Genomic DNA, 19,479 nt, shown 5'->3' on the forward strand with positions numbered 1-19,479 from the left:
CAGACTCAGCAATATTTCCCACTCTGATGTGCAGTGGATCTCCATAGCATGACGGGGGAGGGATAGCTCAGTAGTTTGAGCATTGGTCCTGCTTTGAGGAGGGGGTTGGACTAGATGACCTCCTGAGGTCCCGTCCAACCCTGATATCTATGATTCTGCATGCAAAACATCAACTGCCATCCAAGGGAGTTCCACTTGTGGAATGAATGCAGGTCCATAGCAATTGGGATCAATAGTGATTCAGACTGTTGGAGAGTTGGTTTGTAAAGCACGTTGGGAACCTCTGGTATGAAAAGCAACAAAGAGTCCTGTGGCACCTTATAGACTAGAGGGCTTCCAGATCACCGCAGAACTGTATTATGTTCGTGGGGGTGGTGGGGCAAAAAGAGTGTCCCCAAGATAGGACAGACTTCTGCCGGGTTGAGTGTGTCACTGGATAAGTTGACGATATTGCTGGGTGAGTTAGGGGTACCACTATTCTATCGTGGCCCCATGTGGCAGGTAGGATTTTAGACAGCTTGCGGTCCTTTTTCCTTTGTAGAAAGGTGAAGTGTGTAATGTACATCTCCTGTCTTATGTTAGTAAAGTCTGTTTGTGTGGAGGGCTGGTTATTTATGAAAGTCCCCAGGTTGGAGACCTCTTTTTTGATGTTTTCCTGTTTGCTGTATAGGATGCTGATCAGGTGATTCCTCAGTTTCTTTGATAGTGAAATTTCCAAAGGCAGATATAAATATGATACCCGCACGAGGAAATAAGGAAACAAATCAACAGAGTCAGACGTGTACCCAGAAGCCTCCTGCTGCAAGACAAGCCCAAGAAAGAAGCCAACAGAACTCCACTGACCATCACCAACAGTCCTCAGCTTAAACCTCTCCAACGCATAATCAGTGATCTACAACCCATCCTGGACAATGATTCCTCACTTTCACAGACCTTGGAAGGCAGCCCAGTCGTCGCCCACAGACAACTCGCCAACCTTAAGCATATTATTGGCTGTAGCTTCTGAAAGTTCCAAGGAAGATAGCATCCACCTGAAATAAGAGAAATGGAAATAGAATATTAGACACAGCTGAACAATCCCCATTTTACCTCTCCCATTTGCTTTTATTGTCCATGTTAATATACCCTCAACTTCACCAGCCAGCTGGATCTACATGACTCTTCAAAAGGATAAAATACAGAGCTGCTTCCCCACAGTGAATCAGAAGAAGCAAGCAAAGTACTGTGGGTAGAGAACAGTAGACTCCAGCATATCCCAAAGTGTTTAGTAGAGCGAATGACACTGATTTGCATGTCTAGCTAATCTGTATTGTTCTGGGGAAGGTTGCAGGAGACAATGCCAAGGAACTGTGGAAAACTAGATCCTGTTCCCAATCTCATAAGCATGAATAATTAGAGTCGCTGCTAATGATTGTGTTTGACAATAGAGAGGAACAAGGCAAGGGCAGGAGAACTAGTGACTCCAGGCCTTAACAGTAAAATTCATTTAATATTGCAGATAACTGAGTCTGTGATAAAGGAAACAAGGCCCTCACTCTCACACAACAGGGAAGGAACAAGATAGCATGATACACTGTAAAAATAGGGAGGGATAGCTCAGTGGTTTGAGCATTGGCCTTCTAAACCCAGGGTTGTAAGTTCAATCCTTGAGGGGGCAACTTAGGGATCAGGGGCAAAATCAGTCCTTGGTCCTGCTAGTGAAGGCAGGGGGCTGGACTCAATGATCTTTCAAGGTCCCTTCTGTTCTAGGAGATAGGTTTATCTCCATATTATACTTGCTGGGGGAATTCATATGACCAACATTTTTCTGTGCGTGAACAATCGTGAGAGAGAGAGAGAAACTCTGTCCCTCTCCCTTGCTACGACAGCTGACTGGTGCACAAGGCTGTCTAGAGGCACAAATGTAGTAGCCCTGCCTGAGTTAACTGATTCATTCTCTGAGGCCTGGTCTACACTACGAGTTTAGGTCGACTTTAGAAGCGTTAAATCAAATTAAGCCTCGACACGTCCACACGACAAAGCCCTTTCTTTTGACTTAAAGGGCCCTTTAAACCGGTTTCTTTACTCCACCTCCGACGAGGGGATTAGCGCTAAAATCGGCCTTTGCGAGTCAGATTTGGGGTAGTGTGGATGGAATTCGACGTTATTGGCCTCCGGGAGCTATCCCACAGTGCTTCATTGTGACCGCTCTGGACAGCACTCTCAACTCAGATGCACTGACCAGGTAGACAGGAAAAGCCTCACGAACTTTTGAATTTCATTTCCTGTTTGCCCAGCGTGGAGAGCACAGGTGACCACGCAGAGCTCATCAGCACAGGTAATCAAGATGGAGTCCCAGGATCGCAAAAGAGCTCCAGCACGGACAGAACGGGAGGTACAGGATCTGCTCACCATATGGGGAGACGAATCAGTGCTAGCTGAACTCCGTAGCAGTAAAAGAAATGGCAAAATATTAGAAAAGGTCTCAAAGGCCATGAAGGACAGAGGCCATAACAGGGACGCACAGCAGTGCAGCATGAAAATTAAGGAGCTAAGGCAAGCCTACCACAAAGCCAGAGAGGCAAATGGAAGGTCTGGGGCAGAGCCGCAAACATGCCGCTTCTACGCGGAGCTGCATGCCATTCTAGGGGGTGCAGCCACCACTACCTCAACCGTGTGCTTTGACTCCGTCAATGGAGAAACATGCAACAGGGAAGCCGGTTCGGGGTACACGGAAGATGACGATGATGAAGACAATGAAGATAGCTCACAGCAAGGAAGTGGAGAAACCGGTTTCCCCAACAGCCAGGATAGGTTTATCACCCTGGACCTGGAACCAGTAACCCCCGAACTCACCCAAGGCGTGCTCCCAGACCCTGAGGGCACACAAGGGACCTCTGGTGAGTGTACCTTTGTAAATATTACACATGATTTAAAAGCAAACGTGTTTAATGATTAATGATTAATTTGCCCTGGCAATCGCGGCCAGTACAGCTACTGAAAAAGTCTGTTAACGTGTATGGGGATGGAGCAGAAATCCTCCAGGGACATCTCCAGAAAGCTCTCCTTCATGTACTCCCAAAGCTTTTGCAAAAGGTTTCTGGGGAGGGCTGCCTTATCCCGTCCGCGATGGTAGGACACTTTACCACGCCAGGCCAGTAGCATGTAGTCTGGAATCATTGCATAACAAAGCATGGCAGCGTATGGTCCCAGTGATTGCTGGCATGCAGACAACATCCATTCCTTATCTCTCTTTGTTATCCTCAGGAGAGTGATATCATTCATGGTCACCTGGTTGAAATGGAGTGATTTTATTAAGGGGACATTCAGAGGTGCCCGTTCCTGCTCGTCTGAACAGAAATGTTCCCCACTGTTAGCCACGCGGTGGGGGGGGAGGGGTGAAGTGATCATCCCAGAGAATTGGGTATGTGTGTGTGGGGGGGGGGGGAGGGGGGGGTAGTTGGGTTTGTGCTGCATTTTAAACCGGAAACCGCAGCCCCTCCTTTTACATTGCAAACCCATTTTAAATGGCCAACCCAATGGGTCCTTAGTATGGGAAATGAGGGCGCTGCTGTTTGAAACGATTCCCACATGTTATGAAGGTTAAAAAAGGCAAAAGACTGTGGCTTATCATGGCTGCCTGCAAGCCGAATTCTGTTGCCTGGCACTGCGTGAATTATCTCTCACACCAAACCGGCAGACCCACAATATAAGAGGAAAAATGCGACCTTGTAACGAAAGCACATGTGCTGTGTAATGTGAACAGCAAAATTTAACGTGAAAGAGTGTACCCATTGTTCTCTAAAATGTGTCTTTTTTAACCACCTCTCCCTTCTCCACCAGCTGCAAATGTTTCTCCTTCGCAGAGGCTAGTGAAGATTAGAAGGAAAAAACGGCGGACTTGGGATTATATGTTCTCGGAGCTCCAGATGTCCTCCCACGCTGAAAGAGCACAGCAGAATGTGTGGAGGCAGTCAATGTCAGAGTGCAAAAAAGCACAATTTGAACGAGAGGAGAGGTGGCGGGATGAATCGCGGGCTGAACAGAGCAAGTGGCGGGCTGAAGATGATAGGTGGCGTCAGCTTGCAGACAGAAGGCAAGAGTCGATGCTCCGGCTGCTGGAGCATCAAACTGATATGCTCCAGCGTATGGTTGAGCTGTAGGAAAGGCAGCAGGAGCAGAGACCGCCGCTACAGCCCCTGTGTAACCAACAGCCCTCTTCCCCAGGTCCCATTGCCTCCTCACCCAGATGCCCAAGAACACGGTGGGGGGGCCTCAGGCCACCCAGTTACTCCACCCCAGATGATTGCCCAAGCATCGGAAGGCTGGCCTTCAATAAGTGTTAAAGTTTTAAAGTTTTAAACTGCAGTGTGTCCTTTTCCTTCCCTCCTCCCCCACCCATCCTGGTCTACCTTGGCAATTATCCCCCTAGTTGTGTGATGAATTACTAAAGAATGCATGAATGAGAAGTAACAATGACTTTATTGCCTCTGCAAGCGGAGCTCGAACGGGGGAGGGGAGGGTGGGGTGGTTGGTTTACAGGGAAGTAGAGTGAACTGGGGCGGGGGGGGGGGGACGGAGGGTTCATCAAGGAGAAACAAACAGAAGTTTCACACCGTAGCATGGCCAGTCACAAAACTGGTTTTCGAAGCTCCTCTGATGCGCACCGCGCCCTGCTGTACTCTTCTAACCGCCCTGGTGTCTGGCTGCGCGTAATCAGCGGCCAGGCGATTTGCCTCAACCTCCCAGCCTGCCATAAATGTCTCCCCCTTACTCTCACAGATATTGTGGAGCGCACAGCAAGCAGCAATAACAATGGGGATATTGGTTTCGCTGAGGTCTAGCCGAGTCTGTAAGCTGCGCCAGCGCGCTTTTAAACATCCAAATGCACATTCCACCACCATTCAGCACTTGCTCAGCCGATAGTTGAACAGGTCCTGACTACTGTCCAGGCTGCCTGTGTACGGCTTCATGAGCCATGGCATTAAGGGGTAGGCTGGATCCCCAAGGATAACGATAGGCATTTCAACATCCCCAACGGTTATTTTCTGGTCCGAGAAGAAAGTCCCTTTCTCCAGCTTTCGAAACAGACCAGAGTGCCTGAAGACGCGAGCATCATGTACCTTTCCCGGCCATCCCATGTTGATGTTGGTGAAACGTCCCTTGTGATCCACCAGGGCTTGCAGCAGCATTGAAAAGTACCCCTTGCGGTTTATGTACTCAGTGGCTTGGTGCTCCAGTGCCAAGATAGGGATATGGGTTCCTTCTATCGCCCCACCACAATTTGGGAATCCCACTGCAGCAAAGCCATCCACTATGACCTGCACGTTTCCCAGAGTCACTATCCTTGATATCACCAGGTCTTTGATTTCTCTGGCAACTTGGATCACAGCAGCTCCCACAGTAGATTTGCCCACTCCAAATTGATTCCCGACTGACCGGTAGCTGTCTGGCTTTTCAAGCTTCCACAGGGCTATCGCCACTCGCTTCTCAACTTTGAGGGCTGCTCTCATCCTGGTATTCTGGCGCTTCAGAGCAGGGGAAAGCAAGTCACAAAGTTCCATGAAAGTGCCCTTACGCATGCGAAAGTTTCGCAGCCACTGGAAATCGTCCCACACCTGCAACACGATGCGGTCCCACCAGTCTGTGCTTGTTTCCCGGGCCCAGAATCGGCATTCCACGGCATGAACCTGCCCCAGTAACACCATGATTTGCACATTGCTGGGGCCTGTACTTTGTGAGAGGTCTATGTCCATGTCAATTTCCTTTGAAAATGAGTTTTGTGACTGGCCAGGCTACGGTGTGAGACTTCTGTTTGTTTCTCCTTGATGAACCCTCCGCCCCACCGCCCCACCTGGTTCACTCTACTTCCTTGTAAACCAAAAACCCCACCCTCCCCTCCCCCTTTGAGCACCGCTTGCAGAGGCAATAAAGTCATTGTTACTTCACATTCATGCATTCTTTATTAATTCATCACACAACTAGGGGGATAATTGCCAAGGTAGCCCGGGATGAGTGGGGGAGGAGGGAAGGAAAAGGACACACTGTAGTTTAAAACTTTAACTCTTATTGAAGGCCAGCCTTCTGATGCTCGGGCAATCATCTGGGTGGAGTGACTGGGTGGCCGGAGGCCTCCCACCGTGTTCTTGGGCGTCTGGGTGAGGGGGCTATGGAACTTGGGGAGGAGGGCTGTTGGTTACACGGGGGCTGTAGTGGTGGTCTCTGCTCCTGCTGCCTTTCCTGCAGCTCAACCATATGCTGGAGCATATCAGTTTGATGCTCCAGCAGCCGGAGCATCGACTCTTGCCTTCTGTCTGCAAGCTGACGCCACCTATCATCGTCAGCCCGCCACTTGCTCTGTTCATCCCGCAATTCAGCCCGCCACCTCTCCTCTCGTTCATACTGTGCTTTTCTGTAGTCTGACATTGACTGCCTCCACGCATTCTGCTGTGCTCTTTCAGCATGGGAGGACATCTGGAGCTCCGTGAACATGTCATCCCAAGTCCGCTGTTTTCTCCTTCTAATCTTCACTAGCCTCTGTGAAGGAGAAACATTTGCAGCTGGTGGAGGAGAAGGGAGAGGTGGTTAAAAAAGACACATTTTAGAGAACAATGGGTACACTCTTTCACGTTAAATTTTGCTGTTCACATTACACAGCACATGTGCTTTCGTTACAAGGTCGCATTTTTCCTCTTATATTGAGGGCCTGCCTGTTTGGTGTGAGAGATCACTCACGCAGTGCCAGGCAACAGATTTCGGCTTGCAGGCAGCCATGGTAAGCCACAGTCTTTTGGCTTGTTTCACCTTCTTAACATGTGGGAATGGTTTCAAACTGTAGCGCCCTCATTTCCCATACCAAGCACCCATTGGGTTGGCCATTTAAAATGGGTTTGCAATGTAAAAGGAGGGGCTGCGGTTCCCGGGATAACATGCAGCACAAACCCAACTAAGCCCCCTCCCCCCCAACACCCAATTCTTTGGGATGATCACTTCACCCCTCCCCCCCCCCCCCCACCGCGTGGCTAACAGCGGGGAACATTTCTGTTCAGCAGAGCAGGAACGGGCACCTCTGAATGTCCCCTTAATAAAATCACCCCATTTCAACCAGGTGACCGTGAATGATATCACTCTCCTGAAGATAACAAAGAGCGATAAGGAATGGATGTTGTCTGCATGCCAGCAAACACCGGGACCATACGCTGCCATGCTTTGTTATGCAATGATTCCAGACTACAAGCTACTGGCCTGGCGTGGTAAAGTGTCCTACCATCGCGGACGGGATAAGGCAGCCCTCCCCAGAAACCTTTTGCAAAGGCTTTGGGAGTACATGAAGGAGAGATTTCTGGAGATGTCCCTGGAGGATTTCTGCTCCATCCCCATACACGTTAACAGACTTTTCCAGTAGCTCTACTGGCCGCGATTGCCAGAGCTAATTAATCATTAATCATTAAACACGCTTGCTTTTAAACCATGTGTAATATTTACAAAGGTACACTCACCAGAGGTCCCTTGTGTGCCCTCAGGGTCTGGGAGCATGCCTTGGGTGAGTTCGGGGGTTACTGGCTCCAGGTCCAGGGTGATAAACATATCCTGGCTGTTGGGGAAACCGGTTTCTCCGCTTCCTTGCTGCTGTGAGCTATCCACATTATCTTCATCCTCCTCTTCCTTGTACCCCAAACCCTCTTCCCTGTGTGTTTCTCCAGTGAAGGAGTCATAGCACACGGTTGGGGTAGTGATGGCTGCACCCCCTAGCATGGCATGCAGCTCCGCGTAGAAGCGGCATGGTTGCGGCTGTGCCCCGGACCTTCCGTTTTCCTCTCTGGCTTTGTGGTAGGCTCGCCTTAGCTCCTTAATTTTCACGCGTCCCTGTTATGGCCTCTGTCCTTCATGGCCTTTGAGACCTTTTCTAATATTTTGTCATTTCTTTTACTGCTACGGAGTTCAGCTAGCACTGATTCATCTCCCCATATGGCGAGTAGATCCCGTACCTCCCGTTCGGTCCATGCTGGAGCTCTTTTGCGATCCTGGGACTCCATCATGGTTACCTGTGCTGATGAGCTCTGCGTGGTCACCTGTGCTCTCCACGCTGGGCAAACAGGAAATGAAATTCAAACGTTCGCGGGGCTTTTCCTGTCTACCTGGTCAGTGCATCCGAGTTGAGAGTGCTGTCCAGAGCAGTCACAATGAAGCACTGTGGGATAGCTCCCGGAGGCCAATAACGTCGAATTCCGTCCACACTACCCCAATTCCGACCCGCTAAGGCCGATTTTGTCGCTAATCCCCTCGTCGGAGGTGGAGTAAAGAAACCGGTTTAAAGGGCCCCTTAAGTCGAAAGAAAGGGCTTCGTCGTGTGAACGTGTCCAGGCTTAATTCGATTTAACGCTGCTAAAGTCGACCTAAACTCGTAGTGTAGACCAGGCCTCAGTTAATTTCCCCAGGAGCAGAAAACCTGTAAAAATTTTAAGGCCCCTACATTGTTAGAGTGATGTAAAGGAGCCTTATTATAAATGACAGTAAGAGAATCCTGAGCTAGGAAGATCTATGTGCTTTCTCACTTTATTTCTGTGCCAAAGTGACACAATGGGGTTAGAATACAGCTCAGGATTTATTTTACTTACCCATTAAAAAAAAGACTTTGAGGGCAAATAAAACATTTACCAAAGAGTCAATAAAATGTCAGGACAATCAGAACCAAGCACTTCCCAAAGTACCCAGCCAGGTCCAGGACAATTACCAAAACTGTATGACTTTCATGTGTGAAAGTCTGAACAATTTAAAATGACATTCTACTTATTTTTTTGCTCTTTTGTGCTCTGTAATGTAATTTAAATGAAAGGGTATTAGTTACCAAGTGTTTGTAACTTAACTTTCACGTGCTTAGGAAATGCTGAATAGTTCTTGTGATTTTTCTGTATTGTAGTTTAAGTAAATTATCAAAACAGTTGAATCTGATGTGATTATATTGCATTATTTTGACAAATAAAGGATGCAGAATTTTGATTTTGATTTTTTTTTGGCGCAGAATTCCCCCAGGGGTAAAGGATATTGACTTTTGAAGGAGATGCTAAAATGAGAAGCTATGACCAAGTTCTGTCATAGACCAGGCAGTGCCCTGAGTGATCCAGAAGCTGATGCTTCCTTAAAATGCCTGCAAGGTGTGATCATCTAACAGTTCCCCTTTCAGGAAGATGATTGCCATATTACACGCCTCCTCCCTACTCCCTACACTGACGTATCACACTGTGTGGTGTTTGAGGAGGGAGGAACTGAAGAGAGACTCAGTATTTGCTGGGCAGAAGATGGCCCACTCTTCAGTTGATCTGCCTGAGGCTGTGAAGTTGGAGATGAGGAAGATCTCTGTCTCAAGGAAAAAGAAGCACAAACATTTGCATCAGCACAATCCCTTTTTACCACCTCTCAGTAAGATCTGTATCAATCTGCTGTATTGTAAGCGCTTTTGGGCAGAGACATTGTATGCTGCTCTTTAATGCTCTGATGACATGATATAAATTGGAAAGTAAAGAATCATTCTTTCTTGATGTAAATGCTAAGATGAGAAGCAATAGTTGGGGGAAGGTGTTGGTTGGCCAGTGTCCTGAGAAATCTGGAATTTGGTGCCTCCTTAGAATGCCTGGAGCAACATAAACATCTCGTATTTACGTTTTCAGGTAGATGGCAACTCTATTCCATGCTTTAACCTGAGCCTTTATTGACCCCTCCCCGCACAAAAGAAAGAAAGATGTACCTGCACAGTAGATCTCCTGTACTCACTGAATGGAAGAGGGTCTGCTCTAAATTAAATAGTAGTAAACTCCTTTGCCAAAGCAGTAACTGAGGCTTGGTCTACACTGGGGGGGATCTATCTAAGTTACGCAACTTCAGCTACGTGACTAATGTAGCTGAAGTCAACGTACTTAGACCTACTCACCGCATGTCTTCACTGTGGTGAGTCGGCTGCAGCCACTCCACTCTTGACTCTGCCTGCGCTTGTCGCGGTGGCGGAGTACAGGAGTTGATGGGAGAGCGCTGGGGGGGGGTCGATTTATTGCGTCTAGACTAGACATGATAAATTGACCCCTGCTGGATCGATCACTGCCCGCTGATCCGACAGGTAGTGTAAACATACCCTGAATCTTTGAATCACTCTGCAAATATGTTAAGACTTTCCCCTTCTACTGAAGTGCAGTGATAGAGGAGAATATGACAATCACTAACTAGACAGTAGCAGGGTGAAGTCAGGATTGCGGGAAAGGTGTATTTGCATTGCAAGAGAATGTTAACGTGAGGAGGAATGGTTGGAGCTGGTTGTTGGTCAGAAAATGCCCAGGGTGAGAGAGAATGTAGTTCTTCCTTACAATGACTGCAGAGAATATATTGTTATGTGTTTATCTTTTTAGAAATGTGGTAACCATATTGTCTACACCCAAAGCCCTGCACAAACTTGGACATGCACCCTCCCCAATATACATACACATAAAGAAGTGAAGAAATCCAAATACTCACTCAGGGGTAGAGTCTGTTTGAGGAAACTTTCATAAAACCCAAAGAACTGAGCCTCAGGGAGTACAGGGGCAGGCAAGGGAGAGTCACTGATCAAGTGAAGCCATGCTGGAGTATTCATCCTAAAATAACATGAATGGAAAGGAAATGTGAGTATCAGGAAAGGAATTCTCTCCTGTATCTCCTGCCTCCTCATATACCATAATTTACATTAATAACACTGAATGATCCCACGGCCTGGTAAAATCAATGTTAATGTGACTTTCTTCCATCCTCTAATAAAATCTCTATTGTTTCATCAACAGAAATTTCAAATCAATTTGGGGAACTGGGCTCCCGCAGACTCCTAAATTTTCATATCAGCTAAATGGGCAAGAGAGAGGAAAAGCAGTGAGCCCCATGACTCCCTAATCCCTATATGGCCATCAGCTGTCCCACCATGTGCTTTATTTCATCAGCCATTCTTCTTGGTCTTGGTCACTACCAAAGGAGAAAATAAATTCCATTGAATCAGGGATGGAGTGTTCCATTACTCATGGGCAAAGGATTTTAGGGAATAATCTCTTTCCAAGTGATTGAGATCTTTGGAGTAGCTCTCAGCAGGGCTGGCTCCAGGCACCAGCCCTCCAAGCGTGTGCTTGGGGCGGCACCTGGAGGGGGGCGGCGCTCACCTGGGGAGAGCGGGGCCACAGCCGGGCTCGCCGCCCTCCTCCCGGCGCTCTGGCCAGTCAGGGAGAGCGGGGCCCTGGCCGGGCTTGCTGCCCTCCCCCCGGCGCTCAGGCTGCCAGGGAGAGTGGAGCCGTGGCGGGCTCGCTGCCCTCCCCCGGTGCTCCGGCCGGCTGGGGAGAGCAGGGCCGCGGCCGGGCTCGCTGCCCTCTCCCCGGCACTCCGGCTGGCCGGGAAGAGTGGGGCCGCCCACTCCCAGCGCTCCGGCCGGCCGGGGAGAGTGGGGCCGCGGCCGGGCTCTCCGCCCTCCTCCCGGCGCTCCGGCCGATCGGGGAGAGCAGGGCCCTGGCCGGGTTCGCCGCCCTCCCCCAGCACTCCGGCCGGCCACGGAGAGTGGGGCCGCGGCCGGGCTCGCCGACCTCCCCTGCCGTGCTCCCCGCCAGGGGGCGGGGGGCAGCGGGAGGCTTTTTTGCCTGAGGCAGCAAAAAAGCCAGAGCCGGCTCTGGCTCTCAGTTGCCCCTTCCCAAACTACACTGTAGAAATACCTTTGTAAGTACGTTGTCCTCTTAGTAGAGCTGTTCCTCACCCCCTGCCTACCCTACAGTCCCAGTGAAATACAGAGAGCAAAGTTGAGATCACACTAAACATGTGACTGCTGCATTTTCTGTTCCTAATTCCCTTCTTTTCTCACTCTTGAGAGCATCATAAACTAGAAAAATGGGTCCCAAGCTCCAGATGTGGGCATTCCCAGACTTTGCCGGGGTTCAGGCAGGACACACACCCCTGGCGAAGGAAGAGTTTTTTGAACAGTGCTGCATCCACATTTTCAGAAAGATGGGGGCCCTGTTCCATACATGTACCTGAAATCCTGCAGCCCCCAAAGTACTCTAACCTAGGGCAAGGAGTATGCTCATTGCCAGAATTACCTGATCAAGGATGGAGCTATCTTTTTAAAAGGTGAGGAGGCTTTATTCGGCAAGACAAAGTAGGTTAGAGGCCAAAACGTAGCTGAAAATTTGGTGTGGACCCTTGGTCTGGCCCTTGATGGAGCCTTCATCCTAAATTAAATGGAAACAACAAAATGTTAGGAATGGGTAGGGCACTGGGAGGTGTCTATCGATTTAGGGTTGGAATACACAGTCTGTTTATTATTCTGTTCCTCTGTGTAAAATGACAGACAATATCCCAATGAGTTCCTAATAAGAGTATTTTACCAATAACCAAAGCCATTTATGAACTGTGGGTTTAAGGAATGCTGTGAACAGTACAGGAGCTAAAGGATTGCTGACTCCAGCATTGAGCAGGAAACCTGATTTAAAAGGGTGGCTTAATGACTTTTTGAGGCACCTAAAACTATTATTTTAGGAAGGGATCTCTGAGAGGAGCCCAGACATTTAGCCACTCAACTGTTAGGGGGTTCAGAAGGAGACATGCAACACTATACACTAAGCAGAGCTGCCTGCAGGATTATGTGTGAAGCTGTCAGTGGCCTACATGGTAACATGGTATGCTGAGGCTTTTTGGCTACACTATGTGGCTCAAACTCTGACCTTTTCCCCTGTCACTCCCCCCCGCCTCCCCCCACACACACACTCTGTCACTCTGTACAGTGTGTACAATGTAAAACTTTTCTTATCTTCTTACCAAGAATCCAACATTGACCTGAGGTACTCCATCCTCCACGAATGGGTTCTGAGATCTTAATTGAATAAAAATAGAGAAATTTACATTAGACATTAGGGAAATCGTCCATGCGGTTAAAGAGAGATGATTGGACAATGGGAGTATCTTGTCTTCTGAAAGTGACCAGTGCCAGATGCTTCAGAAGGAATGAACATTACTGGGCAATTTCAAGTGTTGTACAGTCCCAGCTTCTAGCACTAGAGGTTTAGGAAACCTGGAGCCTGGGGATTGAGTCTCTGACCATCTTGACTAATAGCCACTGATGGATCTGTCCTCCATGAATTTATCTAATTCTTTTTTGAACCCAGTTATACTTTTGCTCTTCACAACATCCCTTGGCAATGAATTTCACAGGTTGACTATGCTTTGTGTGAAGAAGTACTTCATTTTGTTTTAAATCTACTGCCTATTAATTTCATTGGGTGACCCCTTTTTTTGTGTTATGTGAGAGGTAAATAATACTTCCCTACTTTGATAGATGGATAGAGAGATGTTGTGGTGATTGGTGCTCTCTCTCTCTCTCTCTCTATATATATATATATTTAGGATCACTGGCTAGACCAAGGATTATTATTGACTTGTGAAGATAGGACTGTTTTTCAGGTTGGTACTCATCTCATTAATGATAGGGCAAAGGAATTCATTAAACAATGAGGTGATCTCCACAGCTGAAGATGGTCTTAAAACTGTTCCCATATCTCATACAATATCCCTCTGTTTAAGAGACTGATTAAGTCCTATTTAGGGTTTTTCCCAGCAAACAAACCCAGTAAGCTAATGCAACAGTGGAGTAGGCTCTGCTGCTTTCTTTAGGACAAGTTCAAAAGTAGGTTTGTAGCAGTAGGAAAGGCATTTAGCAGCTGCCTTTTCAATGCAGTTAATATGATCATGAAATAAATTAAAAACCAGCATTGTAAACCAAGAGTCAAATAACTTCTGAGCAATTCTTATGGCATTAACTCTCTCAGAGTCCTTATGTCTATAATGAAGTTAATAATCCTTCATATAAAGAAAAGTCAGACTGCGAAGCCCTTGGTGCTGCAGGGCAAGACATGCTCCTTGAACAATCCTTTACCAGATCTACCCATTGTGCCCACAGAATGGAAAATACACAGGCTACTGCACTAGCATTATAGTGAAGCTGCCTTAGGTCACCTAATCAATGTCTCTGCAATCCATAAAACAGGGAGTGGGCACAAGTGAGGGGATCGTGAAACAACTAGATTTTAATTTGCAAGGGGTCATCCAGCTTATAATGGACACAGATACCACTAATATGTGCATCTATGGGATAAAGTGAGCCTCACTGATCTTGAATTTATAAGACACATAACAATACATGCCATGGACGGCTGGATTAGTATGGGGAGAATTATTTAAGGGCCATAAATTTATGTTCCTAGATTATTTCAAGCAGGATGGATTTTATTCTGAGTCTTTTAAGATCTCATAATTTGAAGTAGAACTGATGTTAATAAAATACATTATGAAGAGAACTGAGTGGATTAGGGGATTGATCCTGAGAACACTGCTCTTGATATGGGCCAGATCAGTATTGAAAGCAAGCCAATGGCAAAGCTGGGGACTAGATCTCAGAAGTCTGGCTCTCAACCCCCAGCACTAACTACAATGAAAACCACCCGAACAACAAATGATCCAGGTTAAAACCCCCATGACTGAAGGAGTTGAAATCACTGGTGTAAGTAGACAACAGACAGTTTAAAAAAGAATAGACACCAAGTAATGTTCAGGTATGCTTGAAATGTCTTGACAGTCAAAGCTGCTGTTTGATTCAGCATCTCAGTTGACATTCTGTCTATCATTCCTGCCATACTAGGTTAAGATTCTTTCAGGCTTTTCTTTGTTAGTTTTGTTTTCATTTGGAATCATCTAAGTTCAAAGTTACAGGAATAATCTATCTAATGCCCACTGAGAACTAGGCTGAAACCCCTGTGGCCCCACAACTCCATTCATAAAGAAACTCACACAGTTCTATTATATTGGGTACACGGAAAAACTCACTTACTTCTGAGGTCTGAATGCCAAATCTTGTATGTACTAGAAACTCAAAATTGCTACAGTATAGCACGGCACCAACTGTCTCTCTCTGAGGCCAAGTTGAGCACTGACTTTTGTCCATTGCCTCAATAGCTTTGCTTGGGCTAGAGGATGTCACAATGAAGGCTGTGGTGCAATTGCCATGACAACCAGGTGTTAACTCACAAAAAGGGGGTGATGTAGTGGCTGTTATATATGTGTGCATCCTGCCTGCCCCTGCCCCTGCCCATTTGTTTATGAGTATGTGCCCTCTCTAGAGACTAGCCCAAAAAGATAAATAAAAACTTCAAGTTTAGGGAGAACTGGTGGTAATTTTCTTTGTGCTCAAGTGACAGAGGCCTATTTTTGGAGCTGAAGATCCCGAGTTCTGCTTCCCATGCTTGGCTAACAGCCGGCATCTCTGGTGTCTGTCTGCAGTCTGCCCTGGTTCAGTAAAAGTAGTCCATCACAGAAGGTGTAGTTCATCACATGACAGGTAGCTATAGAGAAGAGGATAGAACAGGTGAATCAGGAGATCTGGGTTCTTTTTATGGTTCTGCTTCGACTGACTGTGACTTGTAGAAATGGCCTAACATCTGTGCCCCAGGGACTGACTACAGAGAATATTTCAATGATCTACTTTGTCTTTTGAAGTAAAGTACCTGCTGAAGAAAAGCATTATATATCTTTTTCATCAAGCCATACATTGTACAAATACGTTTATAGTTATAAACTGACAACTGCTCTAAATATCAGATATTAAAGCAATAACCTAATTAACTCTTTCTGATCCTTTCATCATCAAATATTGAAGTGCCAAACGTTAATTAAACAACAGAACACCCTTGTGAAGTAATTAATTATTATTAACCTCATTTTGGTGGAGTGAGTGTAAGTGGTGTAAGGGAAGTCAGTGACAGAGGTGGGAACTGAATTCAAATTTTGACTTTCACACCCTTGGTCTAACTACTAAAAAACACCGATAGGGTCTTAAGACATTTTGTGTTACTGACTACAGGTTAACGGCCCTTACTTTTAAAAATAAAACTGTTCCATGGATGTGATATCTCAAACTTTACTTGGCACATACTACGTAGATTTGTAATACTGCTATGTACAAAAGGGCTTAGTTACCTTAAGTTTCTTTGGCCATTTGTCATTCACTCTAATTCCCTTAGTGTGGTATGCTACATGAAATGCTGTAGCAAGAGTGTCTCTCTTTTGGCTTTTTAAAACATATAATTAAGCATTGGTCTCTGCTGCTGTGGGTCTTAATTTGTATCTGATGTGATTTCTACATTCTTGCCAAAAAGCACCACATATGAGATTGCCAAACCTGATGGGTGTGATCAAGACGTGAGCCTAGCTAAACATTAGTGCCCTGCCTTAGCTGTTCTGAAAGCGAGAGGTGCATGGTTCTGCAGTGATTACAAGGAAGCTGTTGAAGTAGAAATGGTTGCCATGGAACTGCTGTCACAGAGGTTTCAGGAGTGTTCCAGAACTTGGATGGTGAAGGAGATGGATTGTTGTGGCTGGATTCTTAGCAGGGATTTTTCCTCAGAGGGTTCAGCAGTCTGGTGTGTTGGGAGCTGTTATTTCCACAAGTGCTTGGCCTAATTTGTGCCCACAGCTTCTGCAAGCAGTGGCTGGTAAAGAGCCTTATCTGCCAGAACCGAGGTCATGTAATAGATGATTCTGCTTCTTTCTGTGCAGGAAAGTAAGTACAGATGTTCATTTAGTCTAGTCACACACAAAAAAACCACAGTGTGGAGCAGACAGGTATTCTCTCCATTTTAAAGATGGATAAACTGCGGCACAGTGAGAATTAATACTGATAAATAGCCTATTAAATATCAAACATTAAATGTATCACCTTTTTATTTATATGCAACACTTTTTATTTATCTCATGTAATAGAACTGTCATAGTCACATGTACATTAATCAATGATATAATGCTTCCCCCTCTTAGTTTCTCCAAGTCTTTCTCCCAGTATCCTCGTTTATTATTTATTTATATTCTTTGAAAAGAACACAGAAAACAAGAAAAAACTGGTCTATTTTATTTATCTATTACAACTTAATATTTGTCAAAAAAGAACATGAAATCCCTGATAGCACAGTAGGAACTGTCATACAGAGCGAGTCATTTAACAGGCTCTTAGTACTGCTTCCTCTCTCTAGTTTTTAAAGTCTTTTTTCTGACTCTACATTGGTTTTAGTTTCTAATTTTATTTTCACTTTTTTGTCAGTTTTGCAGAGATATGCACATGACCCCTGAAAGCACATATTTGTTGTAGTTGTGTGCTTTTTCAGATATCCAAGTCATGTGTAACTCACAGAGTGATTTTGTGTGGTAACATGCTGAAAAACTTAACCCATTTTAATTCAACAACAAACTAAACAGAATGACTGATGGCTGTGGAGGTGGGAAGATGGCAGAATGCAACTCATTCATCAGAATAGCTAGATATTCATAGATTATAAACAAATGTTCTCTATTACTAACTGCTATTGGCAAGAGATTTGTGTATCTGGCAATGTGGGCATCATGGCAAATTTTAGTAAAAGTCATAGAAAGGTCATAGTTATGTTAAAAATAACCAAATTTGGTTGTATCCAAATTAACCCCTTTAACTTTATAACAATAGTAATCATCAGATACCTTCTCCCTACCAAAGCACTCAGCATACAGTACAACTGTATTGTTCAGTTACATTACATATTTATGTATGCACACACGTGTGTGTGTGTGTGTGTGTATGTGTGTGTGTGTAAATAAAATTAAAGCCTTTACGAAAAATATAAATGTAATTTCTAAGATATAAACAATTTTGATTGACAAAGATGTTGAGAAGATAACAACCCAGAAGAAAAGATGGGAGAGGGATTTGGAGAAAGAAATTGATCTGCATGAGTGGGTATATGTGTGGGAAAAGGGATATACATCTTCAGTTTGTGTAGCTCATCAATAAAATTTATATAAATTTAGTGTGTAAATGACAGTAGACTTCAGTTAAGATCCATCATATTGTTGCTGCTAGAGAAAAGCTCTGTTAGAGAGATTGTGGAGGAAATGGGAACATACTTGCACACGTGGTAGTTGTGTCCAGGAATTAGAAAGTTTTGAGAGGAAATTATTAAAGAGATCCATCTTATGACAAAATGCTGGCTTCTTAGAGATCCCCTGACCTCCTTCCTTAATGCTCCAGTAAAGGATCTGCATTTTAAACAGAATGACAAAGTATTTTCTTCTTATTGCTAGCAGCTAGACTTTGTACTGCACATTACTGGAAAAATGTGACTCCTCCTCCTATGGAATTGTATTATATAAATAGGGTGTGTTATATAAGAAAGTAAAATGTGGGCTGTCCGTGTAGAGGAAAAGCTTTCACACCAAGTACTTACACAAGCGAAACTCCAGAAAGAGGATTGGTTTTTAGAAATTTGGTCATCCTTTTTAACACACTCAGAGGAGGAGAACTCAGTCAGCAAACCAGAATCTTTAGCCAGGTTCTCTGAATATTAATCTGATCCCGAATAAGTAATAAATAATGTATAATTAGTATGATTACAACCAGTAATGTAACTTTGTCTTAATACCAAAAATACAAATAAATTAAAAGAACCAAAATACTGACAGTTTTTCCAGCACTTATGGAATAAACTTGTCTCCAAGTGGTTTCAGGAAGACCAGGATGAAATGACAAAGAGTCTGGTGGCACCTTAAAGACTAACAGATTTATTTGGGCATAAGCTTTCGTGAGTAAAAACCTCACTTCTTCGGATGAAATGATTAAGTCAGATCACCAGTGGTATAAGAACAGTAAGAAAAATTGTATGCGCAGTGCTAAAAGTGGTAAGCTCTGGACACTTTCCTTTTCCTAGAAACACTTCTTGGTACAGTAAATCCTCACTTAAAGTTGTCCCGGTTAATGTTGCTGATCAGTTAGGGAACATGCTTGTTTAAAGTTGTGCAATGCTCCCTTTTAACGTTGTTTGGCACCTGCCTGCTTTGTCCACTGCTTGCAGGAAGAGCAGCCCGTTGCAGCTAGCTGGTGGGGGCTTGGAACCGGAGTGGATCAGCAGCCCCCCTATCAGCTCCCTACTCCCCTAAGGTCCCTGTGCTGCAGCCGCCCAGCAGGCTATCAGTTGCAGGCTATCAATTGCCAGCAGTTCAACTGTCCCTTCCCCCACTGCCATGTGCTGCTCCTGCCCTATGCCTTGGAGCTGCTCCCAGAGACTCCTGCTTGCTTTGCGGTGGAGGATGGGGGGGCTAATGTCAGAGTGTCCCCCTGCTCCTGCACCCCGCTTACCCCTTCTCCATATAGAGCAGGGAGGGGACACCGGTGGAGAGAGACAGAGAGTGCTTGGGGCAGCAGCTGCTGTCTCAACTTCCTGATCCACTTAAAAAGACAATGCACTTAAGAGTGGGTCAGCTTACTTAAAGGGGCAGTGTGCATCTCTCTCTCTCCCACAAACAAGGTGTGTGTCTGTCTCTGTCTGCTGTGTTCGTATACACAGTGATTTTTTAATCAATGAGGTTCAAGGGAAGATTCATCAGGAAAGTGTTCACCTGTTAAAGCAAGACACATGGGATATGAAACCTTGCTCA

Source organism: Chrysemys picta, unplaced genomic scaffold (genome assembly GCF_011386835.1).
Source record: "Chrysemys picta bellii isolate R12L10 unplaced genomic scaffold, ASM1138683v2 scaf91, whole genome shotgun sequence".
Lineage (NCBI taxonomy): Eukaryota > Metazoa > Chordata > Testudines > Emydidae > Chrysemys > Chrysemys picta.